This window comes from Sapajus apella, unplaced genomic scaffold (genome assembly GCF_009761245.1).
Source record: "Sapajus apella isolate SASKATOON/1434 unplaced genomic scaffold, GSC_monkey_1.0 scaffold27, whole genome shotgun sequence".
In the NCBI taxonomy this organism is placed as follows: Eukaryota; Metazoa; Chordata; class Mammalia; order Primates; family Cebidae; genus Sapajus; species Sapajus apella.
This window is the reverse complement of record NW_022436967.1, coordinates 14,976,571-15,004,001: the sequence shown is the minus strand read 5'-3', so window position 1 is coordinate 15,004,001 and position 27,431 is coordinate 14,976,571. Positions and strand designations below refer to the sequence as shown.

Sequence of the window (27,431 nt, the reverse complement as noted above, 5' to 3'; positions counted from 1 at the left end):
CTCTCTTTCTTTGTTCTCTTATTTATCTATTTATTTAACATCTTTCTTTCTTTGACAATGGAGCAGTTAAGTAGATTGAATTATCATGCTTGGAAATAAGAGATACTTTCCAACTCCAAACTCTCATAGAAGATGGGGCTGAATCTAGGAGGAAATCTGAGAAAACAAAAATGTGTAAAATGAGCTATGTATCTGTTAATACTAATTTATGAATCAAAATATGAGTCTAGATTATCTAAATTTATCCAAACTTGCTTTTCATATGACATTAAGAGAAGAAACTCCAGGAGACCAAAAACCAAACTATTAGAACAAGTTCAGCATTACCCTTAATGTATGGGAATAATTTCTTGCTGCATCTTATACTTCGACAAGTTATTAGCTAATGTTGGAGAAGTGCTGTTATTAAATACATATAATAACAGTGAGCACCTGTTATGTATGAACTTTTACCCATTCCAGTGCTAAGATCTTAAAGCCAAACAGTCTGTTTGCAAATTCAGTTAATTGACCAAATGGTTTTAACAACTTTCTGTATCTCAGCTTAGATTCCCAAACATAAGTCATATGTAGCTATCTGATTTTTTTAAGAAATAAGGTTTTATAAGAAATTGAATTAATTTCTCACAAATTTCATGTAAGTGTTGATGATTTGGCAATTGTCTGAGTTGGCTACTCTTAGTTCTCTTGAAAATGTCTGTCTCAAGAGTTTTATCATGCTTGGGAAAATAAATTTCTAAAAGCTGAAAGAGCATGAAGAGAGTATAACTGTAAAATATTAAGAGGATAGGATTTACTTCTAAATTTTAAAATGTATTGCAGACAGGAGAGGTATTAGCAAACTTATTTTTGTTAATATTTTGTGTGATGTACATTGAATTCCCAGGGTAATACATTTTTGCATTCCTGTCCCATTGGATGATCCAGTTGTGTCAAAATTGCAAAATATGTATTGAGAATTTCATGGTACAGACTTTGTATTAGTTTGCTAGAACTTCCATCATAAAGTATCACAGACTAAGTGACACAAACAACAGAAATTTATTTTCTTTCAGCTCTGGGCATTATAAATCTGAGATCAGCAAGATGGCCAAATAGGACAGCTCTGGAGTGTAGTTCGCAGCAAGAAGAATACAGAGTGTGACTGATCACCATATTTCCAAACGAGTTTTACTGCCCACAGACCAGGAGATTCCCAGGCTGAAAAGCACCAGTAGATTCCAGCATGGCTGTTTTAGCTGGCACTGCGGATCTCTGCACAAAAACTTGCACAAATCTGGGCAGCAATTTCAAAAGGCACCCAGAACACCTGGGATACAGAGCCACTAAACAACTGAAAAGAACAGGGGGCTGAAACAGGGAGCCAGGTGATCTGACTCAGCGGGTCCCAACCCCAACAAAGACCAGCAATCTGAAACGCTCTGGAATGGGAGTTTCGTAGCAAGCGCAGATAGACCCAGGACAGTCCAGCTTGGTGGAGGGAAGGGCGTCAGCCATTACCTAGGCAGTTCACCACTACTGAGGCAGTCCACCATTACCGAGGCAGTCCACCATTACTGAGGCAATCCGCCTTTACTGAGGCAGTCCACCATTACTGAGGCAGTCCACGGTTACTGAGGCAGCTCTAACAGGAAGTTCACACAGCAGCTTGGCAGAGCCCACAGCAGCTCAGTAATGCCTCTGCTGGAAGACTGTGGCTAGACTACCACCTTGCTGGCAGGGCATCTCTGCAAAAAGGCAGCAGCACATCAGGAACTTATAAATAAAGCCCCAACTTCCCAGGACAGAGCACCAGGGGAAAAAGGCGCTTATGAGTTCCACTGCAGCAGGCTTAAATATACCTGCCCAGAAGCTGTAAATGGAAAAATGCAGCTCCTAGCTCATCACTTGAGCTCCTATAAGGTACAGACTGTCTCGTCAAGCAGCTCCCTGACCCCTGTATATCCAAAGAGGCACTTGTAAAGAAGAGCTCAGGCTGAGATCTGGTGGGTACCCTTCTGGGACGAAGATAACAGAAGAAGAAACTGGCAGCATCCCTTACTGTTTTTAAGCCCCTGCGGGTGATCCCCAGGAAAGCAGGGATTGGAGTGGACCTCCAGCAGGCCTACATCAGAGGAGCCTGATGGTTAGAAGGAAAACTAAAAAACAGAGAGAAATAACTTCAGCATCAACAAAAAAGAAGTCCACTCAGAGACCCCATCTGAAAGTTGCCAACTACAAACATCACAGATAGATGGGAAGAAACCAGTGCAAAAAGGATGAAAACACCAAAAACCAAAATACCTCTCCTCCTCCAAGGGATCACAACTCCACACAAGGACGGGAACAAAGCTAGATAGAGAATGAATCTGATGAATTGACAGAAAAAGGCTTTAGAAGGTGGGTAGTAACAAACTTTTCTGAGCTGAAAAAACATATTCTAATGCAATGCAAGAAACTAAGAATCTTGAAAGGTTAGACAAAATGCTAGAATAAACAGCTTAGAGAAGAATATAAATGACCTTATGGAGCTGAAAAACACAAGAGAACTTTGTGAAGCATACACAAGTTTCAATAGCCAAAAGGATATCAGAGATTTAAGATCAACTAAATGAAATAAAATGAGAAGGCAAGATTAGAGAAAAACATGAAAAAAGGTGAACAAAGCATCCAAGAAATATGAGATTATGTGAAAAGACCTAATCTATATTTGATAGGTGTACCTGAATGTGATGGAGAGAATGAATCCAAGCTGGAAAACACCCTTCAGAATATTATCCAGGAGAACTTCCCCAACTTAGCGAGGCAGGACAAATTTCAAGTCCAGGAAATACAGAGAACACCACAAAGATATTACTGAAGAAGTGCAACCCCAAGGCACATAATCATCAGATTCACCAGGGTTGAAATGAAGGAAAAAATGCTAAGGTCAGCCATAGAGAAAGGTCAGGTTACCCATAAAGGGAAGTCCATCAGAATCACAGTGGATCTCTTAGCAGAAACCCTACAAGCCAGAAGAGAGTTGGTGCCAATATTCAACATCCTTAAAGAAAGAAACTTTAAACCTAGAATTTCATGTCCAGTCAAACTAAGCCACATAAGCAAAGGAGAAATAAAATCCTTTATGAACAAGCAATTGCTGAGAGATTTTGTCACCACCAGACCTGCCTCACGAGAGCTCCTGAAAAAAAAACACTAAATACAGCAAGGAACAACCAGTACCAGCCACTCCAAAAACATACCAAATGATAAAGACCACTGACACAATGAAGAAACTGCATCATCTAGCAGGCAAAACAACCAGCTAGCCTCAAAATGGCAGGATCAAATTCACACATAACAATATTAACCTTAAATGTAAATGGGCTAAATGTCCCAGTCAAAAGACACAGAGTGGGAAATTGGATAAAAAGTCAAAACCCATTGGTGTGCTCTATTCAGGAAATCCATCTCAAGTGCAAGGGCGCACACAGCTCAAAATAAAGGGATGGAGGAAGATTTACCAAACAAATGGAGAGCAAGAAAAAAGCAGGAGTTGCAATCCTAGTCTTTGATAAAACAAACTTTAAAGCAACAAAGATTAAAAGAGACAAAGAAGGGCACTACATAATGGTAAAAAGATCAATGAAACAAGAAGAGCTAACTGTCCTAAATATATACACACCCAATATAGGAGCACCCACATACATAAAGCAAGTTCTTAAGGACCTACAAAGAGACTTACATTCCCACGCAATAATAGTGGGAGACTTTAACACTCCACTGTCAGTATTAGACAGATCATTGAGACAGAAAATTAACGTGGATATTCAGGACTTGAAAACAGATCTGAATCAAGCAAAGTTAATAGACATCTATAGAACTCTTCACCCCAAATCCACAGAATATACCTTCTTCTCAGCACTATATCAAACCTACTCTAAAATTGACAACATAATTAGAAATAAATCACTCCTCAGCAAATGCAAAAGAACAGAAATCATAACAGTCTATCAGACCACAGTGCAATCAAATTAGAATTCAGGATTAAGAAACGAACTCAGAATTGCACAACTTCATGGAAACTGAACAACTGGCTCTTGAATGTTGACTGGATAAACAATGAAATGAAGGAAGAAATAAAGATGTTCTTTGAAACCAATGAGAACGAAGTCACAACGTACCAGGATCTCTGGGACATATTTAAAGCAGTGTCTAGAGGGAAATACATACCAATAAATGCCCATATGAGAAGCAAGGAAAGATCTAAAATCAACACCTATCAACAAAATCGAAAGAGCTAGACGAGCAAGATAAAAAAAACTGAAAAACTAACAGAAGAAAAGAAATAACTAAGATCAGAGCAGAATTGAAGGAGAAAGAGACACAAAAACCCCTTCAAAAATCAATTAATTCAGGAGCTGGTTTTTTGAAAAGATCAACAAAATATTCAGGCTGCTAGCCAGATTAATAAAAAAGAAAGGAGAGACGAATCAAATAGAGGCAATAAAAAATGGTAAAGGGTGTATCACCACAGATTCCACAGAAACACAAACTACCATCAGAGATTACTACAAACAACCCTATGCACATAAAACAGTAAACCTGGAAGAAATGGATAAATTCCTGGATACTTGCACCCTCCCAAGCCAAAACCAGTAAGAGGTTGAAACCCTGAATAGACCAATAACAAGGGTTGAAGTTGAGGTAGGAATTAATAGCCTATCAACCAAAAAAAGCCCAGGTCCAGATGGGTTCAGAGCCGAATTCTACCAGACATACAAAGAGGAGCTGGTACAAATCCTTCTGAAACTATTCCAAACAAAACAAAAAGAGGGAATCCTTCCCAAATCATTTTATGAGACCAACATCACCCTGATACCAAATCCCAGAAGAGACTCAACAAAAAAAGGAAACTTCAAGCCAATATCCAAGATAAACATAGATGCAAAAATCTTCAATAAAACACTGGCAAACTGATTGTAACAGCACATCAAAAAGCTTATCCATCACAATGAAGTAGGCTTCATCCTGGGGATGCAAGCCTGGTTCAACATATGCAAGTCTATAAACGTAATCCATCACATAAACAGAACAAAAGACAAAAACCACATGATCATCTCAATAGATGCAGAGAAAGTCTTTGACAAAATTCAATAGCGCTTTATGTTAAAAACTCTCAATAAACTAGGTAGAGATTGAATGTATCTGAAAAATAATAAAAGCTATTTATGAAAAACCCACAGCCAATATCATACTGAATGGGCAAAAACTGGAAGCATTCCCTTTGAAATCTGGCACTAGACAAGGATGCCGTTTTTCACCACTCCTGTTCAATACAGTATTGGAAGTTCTAGCCAGAACAATCAGGCAAGAAAATGAAATAAAGGGTATTCAATTAGAAGAGGAGGAAGTCAAATTGTTTCTATTTGCAGACAACACGAGTGTATATTTAGAAGACCCCACTGTCTCAGCCCAAAATCTCCTGAAACTGATAAGCAAGTTCAGCCGAGACTCAGGATACAAAATCAATGTGCAGAAATCACAAGCATTCCTATACACCAATAACAGACTAAAAGAAAACCAAAACAAGAGTGAACTCCCATTCGCAATTGCTACAAAAAGAATAAAATACCTAGGAATACAATTAACGAAGGATGTAAAGGACCTCGTCAAGGAGAACTACGAACCACTCCTCAAGGAAATAAGAGAGGACACAAACAGATGGAAAAACACTCCATGTTCATGGTTAGGAAGAATCACTATTGTGAAAATGGCCTTATCGCCCAAAGCAATTTACAAATTCAATGCTATCCCCATCAAGGTACCTATGACCCTCTTCACAGAAGTGCAGAAAAACACCTTAAACTTCTTATGGAACCAAAAGAGAGCCCACATAGCCAAGACAATCCTAAGCAAAAAGAACAAAGCTGAAGACATCCATGCTACCTAACTTCAAACTATACTACAAGTCTACAGTAATCAAAACAGCATGGTATTGGTAACAAATCAGAGATATAGACCAATGAAACAGAACAGAGGCCTTGGAGGCAACACCACCCATATACAAACATCTGATCTTTGACAAACCTGACAAAAACAAGCAATGGGGAAAGGATTCCCCGTTTAATAAATGATGTTGGAATAACTGGCCAGCCATGTGCAGAAAACAGAAACTAGGCCTCTTCCTTATACCTTACACTAAAATTAACTCTACAGGGATTAAAGATTTAAACATAAGAGCTAACACCATAAAAACCCTAAAAGAAACCTAGACAAAACTATTCAGAACATAGGCATAGGCAAGGACTTCATGACTAAAACACAAAAAGCATTGGCAACAAAAACCAAAATAGACAAATGGGATCTAATTAATCTCCAGAGCTTCTGTACAGCAAAAGAAACAATCATTAGAGTGAACTGGCAACCAACAGAATAGGAAAAAATTTTTGCAATCTAGCCATCTGACAAAGGGCTAATATCCAGAAACTACAAAGAACTAAAACAGATTTACAAGAAAAAAATCAAATAAACCCATTCAAAAGTTGGAGAAAGACATGAACAGACACTTTTCAAAAGAAGACATACATGGGGCCAACAAACATATGAAAAAATGCTCATCATCACTGGTCATTAGAGAAATGCAAATCAAAACAACATTGAGATAACATCACAAGCCAGTTAGAATGGTGATCGTTAAAAAATCTGGACAACAGATGCTGGAGAGGATGTGGAGAAATACTATCAGTTTTACACTGTTGGCAGGAGTGTAAATTAGTTCAACCATTGTGGAAGACAGTGTGGCAATTTCTTAAGGACGTAGAAATAGAAATTCCATTTGACCCAGCAATCCCATTACTGGGTATATATCCAAAGGATTATAAATCGTTCTATTGTAAAGACACATGCACACATATGTTTATTGCAGCACTGTTTACAATAGCAAAGAACTGGAACCAAACCAAATGTCCATCAATGATAGACTGGACAAGAAAAATATGGCACATATACACCATGCAACACTATGCAGCCATAAAAAAGGATGAGTTCATGTCATTTGTAGGGACATGGATGAACCTGGAAACCATCATTCTCAGCAAACTGACACAAGAACACAAAATCAAACACCGCATGTTCTCACTTATAGGTGGATGTTGAACAATGAGAACACTTTGACACAGGGAGGGGAGCATCACACACTGGGGTCTGTTGGGAGGGACTAGGAGAGGGACAGTAGGGTAGGGAGGTCAGGGAAGGATAACATGGGGAGAAATGCCAGATATAGGTGACGAGGGGATGGAGGCAGCACACTATATTGCTATGTATGTACCTATGTAACAATTCTGCATGATCTGCATATGTACCAGAATCTAAAGTAAAATAAAATAAATAAATAAATATATAAAAATCTCAGATCAAGGAGTTGGCAGGGCAGTTTTCTTCTGAGATCCCTCATCTTGGCTGGAAGATGGTCATCTTCTCCTTGTGCCTTCTCCTGGTCTTCCCTGTGTGCCTCTGTATCCTTGTTTCTTCCTCTTTGGGTACACCTATCAGATTGGATTAGAGTCCACCCTAATGACCTCATTTTAACTTAATTACCTAGTTAAAGACCCTATCTCCAAATATAGTCACATTTTAGGACACTGGAGGTTAGGACTACAACATTGGAATTTGGAGAAGGAACATAATATTGCCCAAAACAGACCCCAAATCTACCCAATAACAAGTTTCAATCTTAGTTGCAATTGAACCAGCTTTGGCAAGGAATAGCCCAGCTCAGATTTTCCAGGCATCTAAATGTTTAAATATGTATTGCACATGTGTTTCACATCACCTGCTCTTTTCCCTTGGTGTGCACTGGTTTTAGCTCTCACTCCTTTGGTTTGGAAAATTATTCCACCCAATTCCACAATTAGCTTTAACGAAGAAGTTAAAAACCACCCTTCTTAATGACTCTCTGCTTAGAATTTGTTCATTGAACTTATGGTGATTAAATATTTTGAATACTTTCATTCCAAATTTACTGAAACACATAGAAATTAGTTACTGTTGTTAAAAAAGTCAATTTTTAATAGGCGTACTTTCTCATTTTGGTAGTGAAAGACAAACAGAGCACAGTGAATTTCCAGGGAAAAAATAGGGCTCTCAATGTGATAAATACAGGAAAGAGAAATTGACCATTTAAGAAGGGTCATGAGTCCTTAAGTGGTATCATTGTTTACTGAGGAGAATCAATAAAGGTAAGAATATTTTATGTTTTAACCATTTACCCCCTTCTGAGGTGCTAGAATAAAATCTCCCTTCTCTTTTGGAAAACATTTTACAAAGATTTGATAACATCTTAAAAAAGAGTCTATTCTAATTTATAACTTTAGTATTATATTCTATATTAATATTATATTTGATATATAATTCTCTATTATGGGAAATAAAAAATTGTAAGTATCCCATAAGCTAAAGTTAGTTACTGAGGAACTGATTACATTCTTTCCCTTCCCTTGTTGCTGACCAGCTCTGAAGTGAAAAGGAGGCCGGGCAGACTCTTTACTCCTACTTCTTCTCCCTCACCTTACAGGGGTGTGTGTGTGTGTGTGTTTGTGTGTGTGTGTGTGTGTGTGTGTGTGTGTATGCAGGGCACAATTTAATTTTTGTACACTTCAGCTCCTTCCAAGCCCTCTTACATTTCTATTTCTTCTGACCTATAAGGCCAGTAGAAAAAGAGTTAAAAAAGGGTAGGGGGCATGCTATTGATTTTTTTGGCTGTGCTAAAATGCTGGATCTCTCCTGGGGACACTCCTTTTCCAGACACATATACTGCACAATTCCCAGACAAGGCAGATCTGGCCTCAGCTAAATCTCTTTCAACTTTTCTCAACACCTGCCCCTTCTAGTGGATTTCATCTCCTCTTTCTTCTAATTTCTTTTTTCCTAGTCAGCATCCCTCTTTCTGGGATTCAGGTAAGATGACTAAAGTCTATCTACTTTCGACAGTACCCACCTAATGCACAGAAAGCACAAGCATTTTGCCATGACAAATGATGGAAGCACATGGTGTTCTACTTCTGTCTCCTCTCTCCACTCTGAAATCAGTCTAACCGTTTACTCCCCTTCTCAGAGATGTAGGGAAGATTATCTTGGGAAGTACTCTCTTGGTTTGGATTTGCAATCTTCCCCACAGGCTGTCATTCTTTCAAGGCTTCTTACAGATGATGGTCATATAAATGGAGAAAGGGGAATGGAGGTTGATGCTCTGGCTGGTGGTCCTAAAGAAGGAGTTATTTGTGGCTTTCTGTAGATTGTGGAATAATTACAAAATGTTGTCTCTAGTTCATGGCCTTAGTTTCCAAATTCAGGGCACTCAACATTGTATTATTAGTAAAAGATTCATTCATTCAGAAAACAACTGTGGTGGAATTAGCCAACCTTGTAAGACATTGAATTCTGACCAACTGCCTTGGAATTTCCTTGGAAGTCTGTATTTTTTTAAAGAATGAAGGGGGAAATGAAAGCCTAATTAATCAAAACAGATTTTCTCAATTCTTAAAATTTCTGGATAGAAACCTATTTGTATGGCAGATCCCCACTGATTTTCATGGCACACAGTAGTCTAGATTATGTCCGTTATTTTGTAATTGTAATTTGTGTACTATTAGATGTCTCTTTAGCTTTAATTTCTGCATATTTTGAATGATATGCATGCTTGCCCTACTAATATAAATATTACAGTGTTTTTAGAGTAAAACAACAAGATGGACATTTAATTGTTTAATAAACTACAAAATGCTAACAAGGCATAGTGGGGTTTTTTTTGGTTCTATTTATTTCAAAATTTGTGTATAAAAGTGACTCTGCAAAGAAGTGTAGGCTTTGGAAGGAATTTTAAAAATCACCCACCTCAATCTTTTTGCCCTTAGAAGAACTGAAAACAGAATCAACGATCACTGATCACTGATACTCTGTATAGGAGGGGAGCAGACCCCGTTGTCATTCCCTCAAGCAGCCAGATATCAAGGGGGTGGGGTAGAGGGACTAGGCGTCAAGTTGGAACTGAGCCTTCATCAGGTAGATTTCCCAAGGTGGGATAGTGATTCAGAATAAGAAACTTGTATTTGGTCAATACTGGGTCCGTTTCTCACTCACATATAGTATGATCTTGATTTAGTTGCTAACATGTAAATGTGCATAATAATATCACTGCCTTGGTGGATGAAAAACAATGTAATATATAAGCATGCAGCATTACCTCATACAATTACACATTATTAGCTCTAGTTATGTGTTAGCATTATTTGAAGGGCTTTGCATGCATGGTATCATTATGTAGTTCTAAGTGCTTTACATATCTTACTGTGGGCTTACGTGTGCTATATAGTTTTTAAGCTAAATGATGGTTAGCTGTAAGAAAAGCTAGTAAAAGCAAAATTTTTCCAGTTTTTCTTAAAACTTCAGTGCTTTCAACCACGAAGTTGGAAAGCATGGGAACATCGGGGAAGTCAGCAGAGAGCCGGAAGGGCTTTCGACCATGGAATGAGGGTTTTCCCTCTGGCTGCATAATTACTGGCATCTGTAAGCACAGTCTTTTGTGCAAGTTTCCCTGGACACATGCTGCATTACTATTTAACTGATCCTTTTTCAGTACTGTTCTACTGGACCTGAGTGTGTTCATTTCACTCTCAATATCCAGTTTCAAGGCTGAAGAACCACACACTCATGGCTAGAATAAATGACCTATTTACTTTCTCTGAACAGATTAAATAAGAATACTTCTCGATACTTTTTAATCTTATAAAATGGTAAATCTTGAAGGGATATTAGATGTAGCTGAACCTACATTTTTAAGAGTGTTCTGCAGAATCTAAATATATGCTATAAGAGGATAAAAGATTTCCATGGGGATAAAATTTGGGAAATGTAGGAATTTAGAAAGTTAACAAGTTTCTTTAACAAAAAGAGTTTTAAAAATCTGTAGTAATCTAATGTGCTCACTAGATCTGCAAGAAGGATATAGAGAATGCTTTGTGTTGTATGTCTGTTTTCCCAGGAGCACTTTCATGGAGCTTCTCATAAGGGTACTACTTTATGGAACATACATTAAGAAATAATGTTCCAAATCCACCATCCTCATTCAGATAAGGAAACTGTGGCCCAGAAAGATGACTCTGAAGTCCTAATGTGAAGTCTGCATGAAAATTGTCCCCCACGATTTTCCCTTCACCTACCATATCAAAATAATCTTCAAAGTGTCCTACTTGAAACATAACTAACAGCTTCAATTTCAGTAGGTGGGCCATTTCATGTGATGCCCTTTTAAAGTGATCATCATCTCTTATGCCCCAAATTTTCCTGCGAATTATCTTTTCACAGTTTTGAGAAAATCACATTTCAATGTTTTTGTTTAATGTTTTATTTACAAACTCAATATAGATTCTATCTACTCTGTAGATAGATTCCTTTTATTTATTTCTAAATTCACCCATCTGGCACCCTGACATAAAATTCATTTAGAGAAGTCCTCTATAAATCTAAGAAATATAATCTCTTTTTACTGTCATTTGGTTTAGTTTAGACAAATCAAAGGTTAATTATTAGGAATGAGGAAATTGAGTAGATCTCAACCAAGAGATGCAGCAGTGCTTGAAGAGAGTATTTGGTCTGAATTAGCAGTCTCCATTATACACAGCTTTCCACAGCCCCCATTACTTTTGGAATCTGAGAGATCAGTTTGCCACTGTCTTTGGGAATGATGCCTTTTGAGTACAGTCTCTCTCCTTGTTCTTGTGCATTTGTCATACCTTTGATTTTGAGAGTGTAAGACTAATGGACAGATGGAGAAATAAATCTTACACATAATTAATCCTCTAACACTCTGTCTCTAAATACTATCCAAATTATTCTCATGCTAAAATTATAGCAAAGATTATTAATCTATGGAGAGTTCACTCAGAAGGACAAAGATCCTTAAGCCCCAGAGACTTCTTGGAAGTTTGCATCATGAGCCATGTGTATAAGCACCATATTCTTTTGCAAAGCCTCTTTCTGTTTCTTTTTTTTTTAATTTTTATTGCAGATATCACAGTATCTTCAGAGAAACATGTAAAAGTGACCTGGACAATATTTCTCTAGGTTATGCTAAATCTATTGCATCTTTGCATCCCAGGAAGGGGTTTCCAACATTATCCTCTCGTTACTATCCAATCTGTTGATTTAATCGTTCTGTCACTGTTTTCTCATTCAAGTTTTTACTTAATATTATTTTTATTTGCTCTCATAGCTTCCACCTTCTTCTTATTATCTTATCCTACTATCTTATCTTTCTTGGGATTCTAGAACTGATAGTCGTTTGGGGGCCTTTTGAGCTTATGCAACCTAAGTTTAATAAATAGAGATCACTTATAAAGTTCTGTTTGTTCAGAACAAAGAAGCTCTTTTATTTAACTGTGTGACCACATAAGACATCTTAACGTGATACTGAAGTGTACTTAGTACAATATGAATTCATTCCATTAAGCCATGACATCTTAAACACTTGTGGAAAAGATAAAATTTGATAATTGTACACACTGTATAAATAGATACATGGCAAATCTTATTTTCTAACTTCTTGACTTGGGAATGAATGAATTTACTCTCAAGAAGAGATGTGATGATGTTTAGCGATGTTTTTGGTTATTGCAAGTTGGGGAGGCTACTGCCACCTAGTAGGTAGAGGCTGGGGATGCTGCTAACATTCTACAAGGATGTATGAGTGGCTCCTTACAACTGATTGTCCAGACCAAAATGTCAATAGTGCCACTGTTGAGGAACTCTGATTTAGGTAATGAGAGTGTATTTTAAGTGCTCTACCTATCCTGGAACACTGGTAACATATTATTTTGTAAAATGTATTTAGCAGACTAATGGGCAGTCAAGGAAGACTAGCTTGGCTCATAAAACACTTGAATCTTACTTTCAAATAAAGTATAATTGAAGTTTGTAAGATAATGATACATAATATCAATGGTTAATAGGAATAAAGAAATCTTTCATTTGCTTCCTTTTTATTTATATTTCGTCATGCAGTCTTTGCTCTTTGACATTCCATACTTTATTCAGAATAAGATGATTCTGCTTTTTGTCTATGACTCATTTGTTCTTAGACATTGTTTTTTACTTAAAAACAGTTTCAAACCTTCCAACCTCAAACCAATTGTATTGGCAGGTCTCTCCAATTCCTTTAGATAATTCATGGTACAGACAGAATATTTTCTTTTAAAGCCTTAAATCCCAAGTTATAAAGTCCTTATAAATGAATGTTTTCATTATGGTGGGAAAATGTGTTATTTAAAAATTGTTTAATAGGCTGCCACTGTCAAATGGTAACATTTAGACACTCAGCTAAGATATTGGTGTTGATGTTAATTCCCTTCTGCTTTTTATAGCTCATGCATGACTCTCACATGCTCAATATTTTAGTTGTATGCTGTAAACCTTTAAGGGGAGCAGTTCTTGGAAACAACATGATATTATGAGTCTGTTATAGTTATTAAATTATGGCAGCTAGAGTGGAAATGAATACAACAAAAACAATTTATATAGGAATATGTTTCTCAGTGGATCAGTTTCAATATTGCTCCCTGTGGCTTCATCAAGTTTATCCTAAAGGCCAATGTTTCAGCCATTGTCCATATGAACATAAATAACACAGTGATGACAGGATTTTTATTTCCTTCAGGTTTAGGTTTGCTATAACTGGGTAACTAAAACTCACCTGACAGTAAACAATGCTCTAAGAGAAGCAGGGAAGGTTAATATTACGGACCATTCTCTTCCAGGAGGTCATTCTCATTCCTTGCTCTCTTCTTCTGGTGCTGTCACTCTGACCTCCATATGACTTTGCAGTGCCCTCACACCCTGTCTGGAGTGTACCAATGCTTCAGGAGTTTACAGGGAATTATCGAAGCTATTGATGTCTCATACAGACAGCTGTCCTTTCTACTTGCTTTCCCAATAGTTGCCCAGTTACATCCTAAATCTTTACCCTTTTTCTACTGTGGAAAAAAGGGATGATGTAAGGGGTGATGATAACAAGGGATTGTAGCTTTTCAACAAGAGCTGAGTGAGGCAGCATTCAGGGATGGAAAAGTAAACCGTGTTTATTTTGTGATATTTTTTCTTACATGAGGAAAGAGAAAAAAACGACAAAAAGCAGTAGAAAAATATTAACTTTACTAAACAAACTCATTTTGAAGTTATATAACATCTGCTTCACAAATATAATGCTAACAGTGTACCCCCTTCTACACTGTATGATAAGCAATAATAAATAACAGAAAATTCTTATCTAATGGAATTGGCCTCATAGTTGGTTGATTAGTAGAGAAACTCAACCAACTCTAGTAATTGCTACAAGAGACATATCTGTTTTAAAACTTTAATTTTCACTGTAAGCATAAACTGTATTATTATTCATCAACATTTTGATATAGAATTTTTTTTCCTGAGTAGGAACCTCTTTTATTTCATCCTTTCTGAATAATAATGATAAAAATACAAACTATATTATTTCTGCTATGGGTCACAAAACTTGCTAGTAATCGTTAAATCTTGTCCCTCTGCTAAACTCCAAGATGTATCCAGAATTCAACCATTTCTCACCACTTCATCTCTACCGCTATAGTCCACTAACTAGCTTCCTGGCCTTCACCTTTGACTTTTCTACCCAACAGCCAATGTGATTCTTTAAAAGGAGGTCAGATCTGGTCATTCTGCTCAAACTTTCCAATGACTTTTACCTCATGTAAAATAATACTGAAATTCCTTCTGGTGTTCTGCCAAGTTGTTTGTGATTTGGGCTTCTGTCTGGCTCTCTGATCTCATTTCCTCACACTCCCCTCTGCCCTCCTCTCCAGCCTCATTGGCCTCCCTGGGGTTCCTAAGCAAGCCAGTGACATGGTTTAGCTGTGTCCCCACCCAAATCTCTTCTTGAATTATATTTCCCATAATCCCCACGTTTTGTGGGAGGGTACTGGTGGGAGGTAGTTGAATCATGGGGGCAGTTACACTCATGTTGTTCTCCTGATAGTGAGCTCTCACTAGATCTGATGGTTTTATAAGGGACTTTTTCCCCCTTTTGCTCAGCACTTCTCCTTGCTTCTGCCATGTGAAGAAGGGTTTGTTTGCTTCCCTTTCCACCATGATTGTAAATTTCCTGAGGCCTCCCTAGCCATGCTGAACTGTGAGTCAATTAAACCTCTTTCCTTTATAAATTACCTAGTCTCAGGTATGTCTTTACTAGCAGCGCAAGAACGAACTAATATATGCAGCAAGCCCTCAGCCCAGGCACCTTGCACACACCGTCCCCTTGGTGTGGGAAACTCTTTCCTCACAGAGACACATGGTTAGTTTCCCTCTTTTATTTTTTAGTGTTTGCTGAGAAGCAATTTTCTCAGGAGGCCTTTACTGAGCATGCTCTGTGAATAGCGCACCCTTCCAATCTATCTTTATTGGTTGACACTGATTTTTACCTCATTACAAAATATATATTTATACATTCATGGTCTATCTCTCCCACTGAGATGTAGGCTTTCTGAGGGCTAGAAATTTGATGGCCTTATTTGTTGCTGTTAGGACTTATGTCCTGACAATATTGAAGTGCACAATAAATATTTGCTAAATGATCAAACTTCTGAATGAATGAATGAATGAATGAATGAATTCATCATCTAAGACTTCTAATGTTAGTTTCTCTAAAGTAAGCAAGAACTTGAAAACAGTAGAAAAGCAATCTGAAAGAAAATGGACTCCTTGTAGATTTGTATAAACTCCCACTCTAATTTTTTATGGTTATCTTGGCTGTACTTGTTTATCAACAGTTTTTTTACAGTGCACATGAACACTTTTGGGAACTGTTGGTAAACAGTGCCTCAAAAGGTGGAAGTAGTAACACACAGGGAGAACAAAGACAGATCAAGTGAAAGCATTCAGTACATCTTAATGTTATGTATAATATATTTTTTCACATATAAATCTGTGTATATATTATGAAAATGAACTGGGATCAAATATATAAACATTAAATGTTCATTAGCTTAAGTGATTATATCATGAGTAATTGCTTTTTGTTTTTCCTTACATTTTTCCCATAATAAATGCAGTTAGAAAAAAGCATAAAAATGACATTTTTTCTAGCCTACATGTTTTTTCAAAAGATATTTACCTTCAAATACCTTAACAAAGACACTTTGTTAGCCTGAACATTTTATTAGCTTTTGCTCTGTTTGACTTGAAAAAATTTAATACTGGCAGAATATGAGAAGTTGGAGCAAGATATATTTTATTTGCATTAAGATTTTAAACTTTCATTTAAAAATTAAAATTATGTTGCAAAACCTGATTTTCACTACAGTTTATTCATAATTAGCTGGTGTTATGATGTAAAATTAGGATCTTTTAATTCACACATATCTATGTCATATATTATCAATAAAAAACAAGGCTGAAGCAAAGATGAAAGAGACACAAGTAAAAGAAAATATAAAAGTATCATATGTAAAATAAAGTAACAAAGAAATAAATGTATCATTAGGACAGTCAGGGTTGGTGCTAAATAAACATGAAGGCCTGATTTCAGGGAACTCTGAAAGAGAGACAATCATAAAAAAGTGTGGGGGGGAGGGGGGCTTTGGCCTTATGACAAAATTGGGGCTGACCATCAGAGTGAGGAAGGTTTGGGTAGAGTTGTAACTGTTGCTGGAATTCCTCCTTACCAAACTCCCTTGTGACTCATGTGTATTAGAATAAACATGACTGTAAGGATTGGGTATAGTTTCCGTGTCAATTCTTTACTATGGAATAAACATGGACATGTGAGATGCCATTGGTTGGAGACTTGAGACCTTCCTGCAAGAATGAACTTTGTTAACACATGAACATGTATGTTCATCATAGCATGATTCACAAAGCAAAGACATGAAATCAACCTAACTGCCCATCAATGGTAGACTGGATAAACAAAATGTGCTACATATACACCATGGAATACCATGCAGCTGCAAAAACGAATGATATCATGTCCTTCACATGTTGTTTTGTATGCCATTTTGTTTTACATTTTGAAATATATTTTTTAAAAATTTTCATGTAATGTATGCTTTTAAAGAAAGCATTTTCATCTAAGTAGGCTTGTTTTCTAAAATAAATTTTAAGCTTCTTAAGCTGTCACCATATCCTGGTCTGCTCTTATACTTTTCAGTTTACTAAAAGTACTATTTTGTTGTGGGCACACAGTTGTCATTCAAAACATTCATTCAAATTGATAATTTTGACAAAAAGAAATATATTTTTTTCTAGAACGGAGATTCTCATATCCAATGGCTCTTAGAAATAAAGAAAAAGAAAGTTACAATTAGAAGGAAACCATAACCATAATTTTGAATAATTTTTCTTTGTCTTTTAATTCAAAAACAGTAATTAAAAATGTTGAAGATGGTTAAGTCATTTGCTTTTGTTTGAACTACTCTGTGGAAGATCATGTTCAAAAGGCTATTAATTCATGTTTATTAAAATCATTTCCCCTGGGTTATCTTGGTAAATGTTAATGTAAAACATACAGGGATTCCTGTTACAACTAATGTGTTAATTAAGAAATAAATGTACTTTTATGACTTATGCCTTTTGAGTTAATTAGATAGTAAATCATTCCCTAATGAGTGATTCTCAGAGTGTAATAGCTATCAGATTAAATTAAAACTTCAATTGGCACACGATTTCAATTCAAATAAGATGTCTGACGGGAGCCACTCTCAGTAATCTTTTTGTCATCTTTTATGACCATCTTCTTACATGGGATGATTCACATAAACTTTAGTGTGAGTGCAAGCTGAAGCACTTGTCACTTTTTCTTTAAAGTATACTTAGTAAATCAGGAATGGAAAACCAAATACTGTACATTCTCACTTATAAGAGGAAGCTAAACTATGAGTATGTAGAGGCATACAGAATGATACAATGGACTATGGAGACTCAGAAGAGAGAGGATTGGGAGGGTGAAGAATAAAAAACTGCCTATTGGGTACAAAGTACTGTAGTCAGGTGATATGCATACTAAAATTTCAAACTTCACTGCTATAAAATTCATCCATGTAACCAAAAACCACTTGTACTTCAAAAGCTTTTGAAATTAAAAAAAAAATTGTCAAGTATTTAACTTAGGGGTATGGAAATAATACATGTGTGGTGAAATAGATTTTTTAGCACACTGATTAAGTAGGGAAAAGCTATATAGGAAAAAAGTAAATAACTTTCAGTTTATCAAGACTTAATTCAGATTTTTAAAATTATGCTTACTCATCTCTAAGCTATGAAAAAGCAGTATGATACAGGCATTTTCCAAGTATTTTATTTTTTAAAATATATTTTAAGATAGAGAACAGGTTCTTATTACTCTTCCTTAGTTATAAGATTATTCAGAAGTTCGAGTAATTTACTACTTTCTTATTTTGTATCTATCTTAATTATTTTTGTAATAACTCTTTTCTGCAATTGTAATTATAGAAGTGTGAGTTTTGCTTAGCAAAGCACAAAAGCATCATTTCTATTCCTCTTTCTATCATTTTTGTCTCTTAAGACAAAATTAGGCATTCTAAATCATCATTCTAAATCAATCTCTTTCTTCACCTTTCTTCATTTTAACTTTCGGGCAATGTTTCATATTGAAAGCTGAAATGTTCCTTTATTTTAAGCAATTTAAGAAGAAAAAATTTTCTTTTCTTTCTTTTTCCTATCACAGTCATTTAGTTTTAAAGGCAGGAAACCAAAAACACATTTAGAAGTCTCATCATTAAACTTACAAATAAAGCTTCATTTCAAAAATGTATGTTTTATTATGTAGTGATCATTCAATTCTCCTTCAATATATAAAAAATGAACAAAAACCAATACATATTAATAGAATATGTTTTAATTTTTTTATGTTAGCATCAGAGCTTTAATAGAATATAAACAGTATGTGTGTAAAAATTTGTTAAATCATTTTCTTTCTGCTTAATTTATAAATGGCTTAGGAAAATCAATTTCATTGTAGGGTAGTCTTAAGTTTCAAGGTTTTATTGACCTACTGTGCTACCTAGTCTGCTAAAATTTAGAGAAACTCTGTGATTTTACATTGACAGAAATGACACATGTGAAGCAAAAAAGTCTATAAAAATATTCTAAGAAATTTCAAGAACAAGTCACATTTTAATGTCAAAAACTTTTTAAATCTTTCAAGCCCCAGAGGAATCATTGCTCTCCTGTTGTGATGCTTATATGTCTGACATTATACAAAAATGTCACTCTCTCCCTCTTCCTTCCTTCTCCCCTACTGTTCTCTTTTGCTACCAGTTTTCTATACAATTTGGTAGGGAACTGATGCATGAGGAAGAAACAATAATGCCTTTTGACTTTCTATTAGGAAAAGACTTCTCACCTCATGCCCAACAAGAACTAGGAATGGTGATCAAAACAGACTGCCTCTTCAAACTAAGGCTTCCCTATCTCCCTTTATCAGACCAAGGCCTATTCAAAAAACACTTTGAAATAAGAATAGCATTTGGCCAAAAGAAGTATAGTTCTTATGTTATAAGTGTCCAGTCAACCACAGTGCCACTGAAAATGGGAAATAGTTACTTTTGCACTCCCCATGGAGAAATAGGCCTGGGAAAGGAGCAGCAACTTCTGACTACCCGCTCTTCACTGCTTGGGCAGCACTCCATCATGGTGTTTTCAGAATATAGTCAATCTTTCAAAATATAATAATGCCGACCCTAAACAATTTCCTAGGAAGTCAGGACCTCAAATTTCTCAGGCAGGCAGGCAGATTTCTCAAAGAAGAATCTCTCTTTGGAAAGAAAAAAGTCTGCTTTATCTTTACTCATGCACCTTTCTCCTTGCATGTGAAACTTGCTGAAGGGGAATGTGATTTTATTTTCAACCATCTATCCATGCCAACTCTCTTATTCAACTTCTTGGTCTTATATTCATATTCAAGCAACCCTCTCTGACAATCATGCTGTCAGCTTGCTCTACATCCTTTCCCAAAGTTATTGCAGGTCAAGCTTGAACTCCTCTTTTGAACTTCATAATTCTCAAACAATCATCTGGATTGTTTTTGAGCAGTAGCTAAAACTTGTTTGATCCATCTTCCTCAGCCTTTATTTGTCCAATTCCTAAGTTGTCTATTTTTTCACTTTAGGCTTGAGCGTTGAGGATCACACTTGTTTAAACAGTTTATATTTCTCCCATTAGTATTAATAATAATTGAGCCTGAAGGAAAGCAAAATGTTTGCTATTTTTACACTCAGGCCCTTTGATTCTGTAAATAAATGGACCTATAAATATTCACCTATTTTGTAAAATATTATTTTGAGGAATCATACTATTGGGAGAAACTATCATTTTCAATATATTCTATTGTTACCCAGCACGACAGATACTTGGAGAAGGAAACAGGGATTATTTGAAATAGTTTCACTTGAACCTGGGAAGTACAAATCATTCAAATCCTACTCTTGCTTTACAGTAAGGACAAAAAGCTGTTTGAGGTGCTATGAGGGAAGGATAGAGATTCCTGGGCACTAGGGGAGGCAATAAACTTAAGAAAAAGAAAAATCATGTTCCATCCCCACACATTTTATAAGAGGTCCTTTGTAGTCCTGAGTTGGCTTAAGAGTCCCATCTCCTTCCTACTCTTGCTATTTCTTCATGAGCATAAGTCAAGGCAGGGATTTTCCTTTCTAATTTCAATCACACCAAGAAAGAACAAACATGACATGCTAACAGCATGTTAAAGTTGAGGCCTAAATACGGCCTGAGAAAGACTCTGTACTTCTATATTTGAATCCTTTTGGATAAACGGCAACCTAACTTGCTAGGTAGACAAGAATGAAAACCTCACTTAGGAGTATGTACCTGTAACAATAGCTGAGTCTTGACCAATCCCAGCAATCATACTTCAACCACTCATACACTGCTGAGTGTTACAAACTGTGTTCATATAAGGCAAATGCCAACCTGTAACCAATCCAGCTGATTCCTGTACATCGCTTTACTTTTTAGTCTCTAAATTTGTTCTGACCATGACGCTCCCCTAGGAGTCTCTCTGAATCTGTTGTGATCCTGGGGGCTTCCCGATTTATGAATTGTTTATTGCTCAATTAAACTCCTTTAAATTTAATTCAGCTGAAGTTTTTTTTTTTTTTTTTTCCCAACAATCATAAATAGTTGTTTCTTTGGCTGAGGGGTTTTTGGATAACTGTGAGTTTTTCAACCTGAGTTTTTATGTTAAAAAAAAAAAGGCTAATTTGGGAAGATGGATGACTAGAAACAGCTGTCATTGGAGGCTCTTACTGAGAAGAACAAAAACAGGGAGTGAATCCTGCACTGGCAACTAAGGTAACCAGGTTCTCTCATTGGGACTGACTAGGTGGTTGGAGTGACCCATGGAAAGCCAGGAGAAGCAGGATAGAGTGATAGCCCACTCTGGAGCCATATTGGGCAAGGGGAGCTCCCATCCCCAGCCAAGGGATGTGGTATGCAATTGTGCTACATTGGCCAGGAAATCATGCTGTTTCCATGGATCTGTGCAACCTGAGGATCAGAAGATCCCTCATGAGCCCATGCCACCAGGATCTTGGGTCCCAAACACAGACCTGTGCAGATTTTCAGTGGCTGCTTGGATGGAGACTGCCTAAGACTACTGAGTTCTGGCAGGAGAGGTGGCCATTATCACTTGGGCGACCTGTTGCCTAAGATGACTAATCTCCCAATGGGAGGGCCAGCAGCCATCACTGCAGCTCCAGTCTACAATTTTCCCCTGCCAATACTGGGGAAACTGGGCAGTCTGGACCCAGGAGGAATTCCCCACAATGCAGCACAGTGGCTGCGGCAGATTGTGGCCAAGCTACTGCTTTAGGGCAGACCTGGATGCATCCCTCCTCACCAGGCAGGGTCTCACTGTAGGAATTTCAGCAACTCCAACCAGCGGTTTATGAACAGAGCACTGATCTCCCCGGGATGGAGCCCCTGCGGGGGAAAGTGGCCATGTTCTCTGTGGATCAGCTGACTTAATGTTTTTCCTTGCTGGCTCTGAGGAATCCAGACAGTCTGGATGAGTAAGATTCCCCCAGCACAGCACACCCCATTCTCCAAGGGGCAGCCAGAGTGCTTTGTTAAGTGCGTCCCTGATCCTGTGCCTCCTGACTCAGTGAGAACCCAAAACAGGGGTCACCAGACACCTTGTACAGGAGCATTCCCGCTGGCATGAGGTTGGTGCACCGCTGAGACAGAGCTCCCAGAGGAAGGAGCAGGCACCCATTTTTGCTATTCTGCAGCCTCCACTGCTGATACCTCCAGGGGTGGAAGGGACACAGGAGAATAGGGTCTAGAATGAAACTCCAGCAGCCATATAAAAGAAGGGCCTGACTGTTAAAAGAAAAACAAACAAACAAGAAGCAACAATAACAACAGAATCAACAAAAAGTCCCCACAAACATCCCATCCAAAGGTCAATAGACTCAAAGATCAAAGATAGATAAACTCAGGAAGATGAGAAAGAATCAATGAAACAATGCTGAAAACTCAAAGAGCCAGAGTGCTTCTTCTCCTCCAAATGGTCACAACACCTCTCCAGCAAGAGCACAGAACTGGGCTGAGGCTGAGATTGATGCAACTGACAGAAGTAGGCTTCAGAAGATGGGTAATAGCAAACTTTTCTGAGCTAAAGGAGCTTGTTCAAATCCAATGCAAAGAAGCTAAGAACCATGACAAAACATTATAGGAGAAGTTAATCAGAATTAGAAGTTTAGACAAGAGCATAAATGACCTGATAAAGCTGAAAAACACAACATGAGAACTTCACAATACAACCATAAGTATCAATAGCTGAATAGACCAAGTGGATGAAAGAATTTCAGAGATTGGGGATTTGGATTCAGGGAAAGATGGCTGAAAGAAGACTTCTCTGGAGTGCAGCTACCACCAAGTGAGACAGAACCAGAGTGATATCCATGTCTCCAAGAGAGGTACCAGTTTTGTTTTAAATGGACTGGCTGAACAGTGATATTAACCCCCAAAAAGAGGCAGCAAAAGCAGCCCAAAGGCGTCCAGCCAAGGCAAGGCAGGGCACTGCCCCACCTGGAAAGTGTATCAGGCATGGAGGATTGGGCGGGCATCACCTCCCCGGTTCTCTGAATCAGATACAGCAATTCACTCCGAGACTTCAGTGGCGCACAGACCAGGAAAACGTCACCTTGCTGAGAACCACCTGGAGCTGCAGGCCCAGGCGATAGCCTAGGCTGGCAGCCCTGGCCAGACTGGTGCCTTGTTAGTGCAGACCACAGAGGAGATTTGGACTAATACTGAGAAAGCTTGTGAAAAGGAACTGCCCATCCCACAGAAGAGAGAGTTGAAAGTGAGAAGGGGGGTACGACCAGACAGGCTCCTCCCTTACAAGATCCAGCAACTGGAGTCCCTCCCCCGGGAGAGTTTTGCAGTTGACATATCCTCCACCTAGTAACAGTGGGCTCAGCAGAGGGAAAGAGTGCACCACTGGGAAGGCGGGGCTAACCCCACCAGTGCAGAAACCAGGCAAAGAATAAACAGCAGCCTGGCTGAGACCAAGGCAGCCCAGCAGCGCCTCCACAGGCAGACAATGGACAGACTGTCTCAAGTGGCTCACTGACACCTTAAAAAAAAAAAAAAAAAAGCTTCATAAAGGAGAAATAACCCCAGTTTTAACAGAAAGGATATCCATGCAGAGAAGATGGGAAGAAACCATCGCAAAAAGGATGAAAACATCAAAGTCCAGAATGCCTCTCCTCCCCCAGAGAGATCATAATGACTCACCAGCATGGCAACAAAACAGGTCAGAAAATGATTTTGACAAGCTGAAAGAAGCAGGCTTCAGAAGATGGGTAATTACAAACTTCTCTGAGCTAAAAGAACATGTTTTAACCCAATGCAAAGAAATTAAGAAAGTTGAAAAAATATTAGATGAAATGCTAACTAGAATAATAAGCTTAGAGAAGAACATAAATGACTTGATGGAGCTGAAAAACACAGCACAAGAACTTCGTGAAACATAAAGTTTCAATAGCTGAATTGATCAAGCAGAAGAAAATATATCAGAGATCGAAGATCAACTCAATGAAATAAAAAGAGAAGGCATGAAAAGAGATAAAAGAGTGAAAGGAAATGAAAAAAGCCTCCAAGAAATATGACATTATGTGAAAAGACATAATCTACGCTTGATCAGTGTACCTGAAGAGGACGGTGAAAATGAATCCAAGCTGGAAAATGCTCTTCAAAATATTATCCAGGAGAACTTCCCCAACATAGCAAAGCAGGCCAACATTCAAATATAGGAAATAGAAAGAACACCACAGAGATACTCCTAAAGAAGAGCAACCCCAAGGCACATAATCATCAGATTCACCAGGGTTGGAATGAAGGAAAAAATGCTAATGGCAGCCAGACAGAAAGTTCAGCTTACCCACAAAGGAAAGCCCATCAGACTCACAGCGGATCTCTTGGCAGAAACTCTACAAGCCAGAAGAGTGGGGACCAATATTCAACATCCTGAAAGAAAAGAACTTTGAACCTAGAATCTTTTATCCAGTCAACTAAGCTTCATAAGTGAAGGAGAAATAAAATCCTTTATGGACAAGCAATTACTGAGAGATTTCATCACCACCAGACCTGCCCTACAAGAAGAGGTCCTGAAGGAAGCACTAAACACAGAAAAAAAATCCAGTACCTGCTGCTGCAGAAACAAACCAAATGGTAAAGACCAATGATGCAATAAGGAAACTGTGTTGACCAACGGGCAAAACAATCAACCATTAACAAAATGGCAGGATCAAATTCACACATAACAATATTAACGTTAAATGTAAATGGCCTAAATGCCTCAATCAAAAGACACAGACTGGTAAACTGGGTAAAAACTCAAAACCCATTCGTGTACTGTATTCAGGAGATCCATCTTACATGCAAAAACACACATAGACTCAAAATAAAGGGATAGAAGAAGATCTACCAAGCAAAGGGAGAGAAAAAAAAAAGCAGGGGTTACAATTATAGTCTCTGATAAAATTGACTTTAAACCAACAAAGATTAGAAGAGACAAAGAAGGATACTATATAATGGTGAAAGGATCAATACAACAAGAAGATCTAATTATCCTAAATATATATGCACCCAATACAGGAGCACCCATATACATAAAGCAAGTTCTTAATGACCTATAAAGAGACTTAGACTCCTGCACAGTAGTAGTGGGAGACTTTAACACTCCACTGTCAACATTAGAAAGATCAATGAGACAGAAAATCAACAAGGATATACAGGACTTTAATGCAGAACTGGAACAAGTGGACCTAATAGACATCTACAGAGCTCTCTGGCCCACAGCCACAGAATATACATCCTTCTCAGCACCACATCACACTTATTCTAAAATTGACCACATAATTGGAAGTAAATCACTCCTCAGCAAATGCAAAAAAAAAAAATGGAAATCATAACAAATGGTCTCTCAGACCACAGTGCAATCAAATTAGATCTCTAGATTAAGAAACTAACTGAAAACTGCACAACTTCATGGAAACCGAACCACTGGTTCCTGAATGTTGACTGGATAAACAATGAAATGAAGGCAGAAATAAAGATGTTATTTGAAACCAACGAGAACAAAGACGTAACATACTAGAATCTCTGGGACACATTTAAAGCAGTGTCTAGAGGGAAATTTACAGCAATAAATGCCCACATGAGAAGCAAGGGAAGATCTAAAATTGACACCCTATCATAAATTGAAAGAGCTAGAGGAACAAGATAAAAAAAACTCAAAAGCTAGCAGAAGACAAGAAATAACTAAGATCAGAGTAGAATTGAAGGAAATAGAGACACAAAAAAATCCTTCATAAATCCTGGAGCTGGTTTTTCAAAAAGATCAACAAAATAGACAGGCCGCTAGCCAGATTAATTAAAAAGAAAAGAGAGATGAATCAAATAGATACAATAAAAAACGATAAAGGGGATATCACCACAGATTCCACAGAAATACAAAGTACCATCAGACAAACATTTCTATGCACATAAACCAGTAAACCTGGAAGAAATGGATAAATTCCTGGACACTTGTACCCTCCCATGCCTACAACAAGAAGAAGTTGAAACCCTGAATAGACCAATAATAAAGGCTGAAGTTGAGGCAGCAATTAACAGCCTACCAACCAACAAACTCCAGGTCCAGATGGCTTCACAGCCGAATTCTACCAGACATATAAAGAGAAGCTGGTACCAATCATTCTGAAATTATTCCAAACAATACAAAAGTAAGGAATCCTCCCCAACTCATTTTATGAGACCAACATCATCCTAATACCAAAACCTGGCAGAGACTCAACACAAAAAGAAAACTTCAGGCCAATCTCCGTGATGAACATAGATGCAAAAATCTTCAATGAAATACTGGCAAACTGATTGTAACAGCACATCAAAAAGCTTATCCATCATGATCAAGTAGGCTTCATCCCAGGGTTGCAAGGCTGGTGGAACATATGCAAGTCCATGAATGTAATCCACCACATAAATAGAACCAAAGACAAAAACTACATGATTATCTCAATAGATGTACAGAAACCCTTCACCAAATTTCAACAGCCTTTATCCTAAAAACTCTCAATAAACTAGGTATTGATGTAACATATGACAAAATAATAAAAGTTATTTATGACAAACCCATTGCCAATATCATACTGCATGGGCAAAAACTGGAAGCATTCCCTTTGAAATCTGGCACTAGACAAGGATTCCCTCTCTCTCTCCACTCTTATTCAATATAGTATTGGAAGTTTTAGCCAGAGTAATCAGGCAAGAAAAAGAAATAAAGGGTATTCACTTAGGAAGGTAGGAAGTCAAATTGTCTCTATTTGCAGATGATATTATTGTATATTTAGGAGACCCCATCATCTCATCCCAAACTTTCCTTAAGCTGATAAGCAACTTCAGCAAAGTCTCAGGATAAAAAATCAATGTGCAGAAATCACAAGCATTCCTATACACCAATAACAGGCAAACAAAGAGCCAAATCAATAGTGAACCCCCATTGACAATTGCTACAAGAATAATAAAATGCCTAGGAATACAACTAACAAAGGAGGTAAAGGACCTCTTCAAGGAGAACTACAAACTACTGCTCAAGGAAATAAGAGAAGTCACAAACAGATGGAAAAACATTCCATGCTCATAGTTAGGAAGAATCAATATTGTGAAAATGGCCATACCACCCAAAGTTATTTATAGATTTAACGCTATCCCCATCTAACTACCAATGACCTTCTTCACAGAACTGGAAAAAACCACCTTAAACTTCATATGGAATGAAAAAAGAGCCTGCATAGCCAAGATAATCCTAAGCAAAAAGAACAAAGTTGGCAGCATCACGCTGCCAGACT

The 27,431-nt window shown here is 37.5% G+C and overlaps 1 long non-coding RNA gene across 1 annotated transcript; it reads right to left on the bottom strand.

Moving 5' to 3' along the window:
- Window positions 1-1,410: 1,410 nt before the first annotated feature.
- Window positions 1,411-27,431, bottom strand: LOC116560837. Its single transcript, XR_004273160.1, has 3 exons — window positions 27,421-27,431; window positions 19,968-19,972; window positions 1,411-2,036 (listed from the first exon to the last, which is right to left on the bottom strand). It is a non-coding gene; the product is annotated as an uncharacterized LOC116560837 (long non-coding RNA).